This window comes from Phocoena sinus, chromosome 3, assembly GCF_008692025.1.
Source record: "Phocoena sinus isolate mPhoSin1 chromosome 3, mPhoSin1.pri, whole genome shotgun sequence".
In the NCBI taxonomy this organism is placed as follows: Eukaryota; Metazoa; Chordata; class Mammalia; order Artiodactyla; family Phocoenidae; genus Phocoena; species Phocoena sinus.
Genome location: NC_045765.1, coordinates 89,649,424 through 89,652,013, shown reverse-complemented (window position 1 = coordinate 89,652,013; position 2,590 = coordinate 89,649,424). Strand labels below are relative to the sequence as shown.

The window sequence follows — 2,590 nt, the reverse complement described above, 5'->3', positions numbered from 1 at the left end:
GCATTTCTCTGATAATTAGTGATGTTGAGCATCTTTTCATGTGCTTTTTGGCCATCTGTATACCTTCTTTGGAGAAATGTCTATTTAGGTCTTCTGCCCATTTTTTGATTGGATTGTTTGTTTTTTTGACATAGAGTTGCATGAACTGTTTGTATATTTTGAAGATTAATCCCTTGTTGGTTGCTTTGTTTGCAAATATTTTCTCCAATTCTGTGGGTTCTCTTTTTGTTTTGTTTATGGTTTCCTTTGCTGTGCAGAAGCTTTTGAGTTTAATTAGGTCCCATTTGCTTACTTTTGTTTTTATTTTCATTACTCTAGGAGGTGGATCAAAAGAGATATTGCTACGATTAATGTCAAAGAGTATTCTGCCTATGCTTTCCTCTAAGGGTTTTATAGTATCTGGCCTTACATTAGATCTCTGATCCATTTTGAGTTTATTTTTGTGTATGGTGTTAGTGTTCTAATTTCGTTTTTTTACATGTAGCTGTCCCGTTTTCCCAATCCACATTCCTTTCCTTACTTCTGTCATATTATTCTGCACAAGCTGTTCTCCCCAACCCAGTATATGGCTTTAAGAGAAGGGATTTGTCATTTCTTTTATTTCTCCACAGCCCCCTCTCCAAAACATTGGCACCCTGCTTTACATGTAATATATGATCAGTAAACAAGAGGTAAATTATATTTACTAAAATTAAGGCACCAAATTCAGTGGACAGGGAAAAAATAGTAAAAATTTTAAAAGTATGGAAAATAATTCAGTTTTACTAGTAAGCCAACAAAAAAGTTATATATTATTTTCACCTGTATACTTGGCAAAGATCATTTTAATTTTTTCTTCTTTATAAAAAAATTTATTTTATATTTTGTAATGATACTTTTCAGTGGTTCATGCAAGAGTACCATGCTCCAGGGCTGCAAGAGTCATTTTGTAAGTAAATCGCCAGAAGTTATTCAATCTTGATCAAATTCTTAATGACATGCTGTTCCCTGCTTCATGATCAGATACCCACCCCAGGGATCTGGCTTCTTATCACTGACTTTGTCACAACAGCTTTCCAAGTTTCCCCTGTTCCTATCTCTGTTGATCCTGGTGATGATTTCTTTCTCTCTGTTGAATCTCTCAGCCATCCAGTCCACAAAAACTGCACCACAGCAAAAGAGAGTTTAGAGCCAACTTTGTACACAGCCTGCTCCCTCCCCATTTTGACTTATTACCTTCTACTGGCCATTGAGGCCATCGAAGTGCCCTGCACATTTTTAAGGTGACTATATACTGATGAATTAATCTTGACTTTCTACTACTGTGCTAAGTAAAAAATAACTCACATAAAATATTTTTAATGTTTTTAAAATGCCAGATCCTTGTTTTCTCAGTAAATGTATCCCAGTTTGGGTGTGGAAGGGGCAGATTCAGAGAGGGCTTCAAAATCCTTTTAACCTATCTGTACACACAAGTTATTGGCAAAAAAGCATTAACTTGCCTCATGAGCACTTCAATTAGTTCTCAAGTATGCCTTTCTTATACTGCCTTCTTTACACATTTTTTCCATGAATAATATATTATTTTCTTCCTTGAAAGGCTGTGGCAGTAAGAAATGAGATGAAAGGAGCATACACAGTATGTATCCATGTTACCTTGGAAATTATTGAACATGCTTCTCCCCAAGTTCCCTTTCCTTTGAGTTTCAAGCTGTTATAAACATTACTTTCTATAGACTAATAAAGATTCTCTTTAAAGTGACCTGGGCACTTCCAAATCAGTCAAAGTCTATTTTTTAAAGATAGCCAGAATGTTTTGTCATTACGTTTTAAAATACATTTTTATGAAACCATCTTTTATAGTACCATGTATCAATTTTATAAATTACATCATCAGAGCCTCAATTTTTTATGCCAAATTGGGAATATAAATAGTATATAAATGAGCCCTTAGAAAACCCAAGTACCACATTATGTACCTTTTTCAACTTATTTCCCCACCACCATCATATGCAAGGACAGATTAAGCCCCGAGTAATTCCTATTTTATTTTCCTATCCAATCTCTGGTCATGATAATTACAAGCAGAAAGGATTACTCAAGGACAGGTAACCAGAAGGGATCTTTTCTCTTGTCTGCCATCCTATGTGCAGTTGAATTTCCTCCTTACCATGTCTTCTCACAACACTTTCAGGATCAAGTGATTCCTGGCCAAGAAACAAAAGCAAAATCGTCCCATTCCCCCATGGATTCAAATGAAAACTGGTAATACAATCAGGTACAACTCCAAGAGAAGACACTGGAGAAGAACCAAGCTGGGTCTATAAGGAGCCTCACATATGAAGTGGCACACACTTATGCTATTAAGGTCAATTGTGTCTTACCGTATCAGAATATCACTACTGTCTGGAACAGCTGCCTGTGTTTGATGGGAGAAATGGAATGGCTCTCTTCTCTTTTCTTGATCTTTCCTCACCACTGCTCAATGTGTAGCTCAGTAATGAATATGGGAAACCTAAAAAAAAACAAAAAACAAAAAAAAAGGACAGGTAACCAGAGGGGAAAATAGTAAAAGCAAAGAGCCTATATTATCATCATATTAGATAGAATA

General features: G+C 35.7%; 1 pseudogene; it reads left to right on the top strand.

The window, feature by feature from the left end:
- The first annotated feature begins 2,150 nt into the window (after nt 1-2,150).
- LOC116752205 lies at nt 2,151-2,306 on the top strand (annotated as a pseudogene).
- The last annotated feature ends 284 nt before the right edge of the window (nt 2,307-2,590 follow it).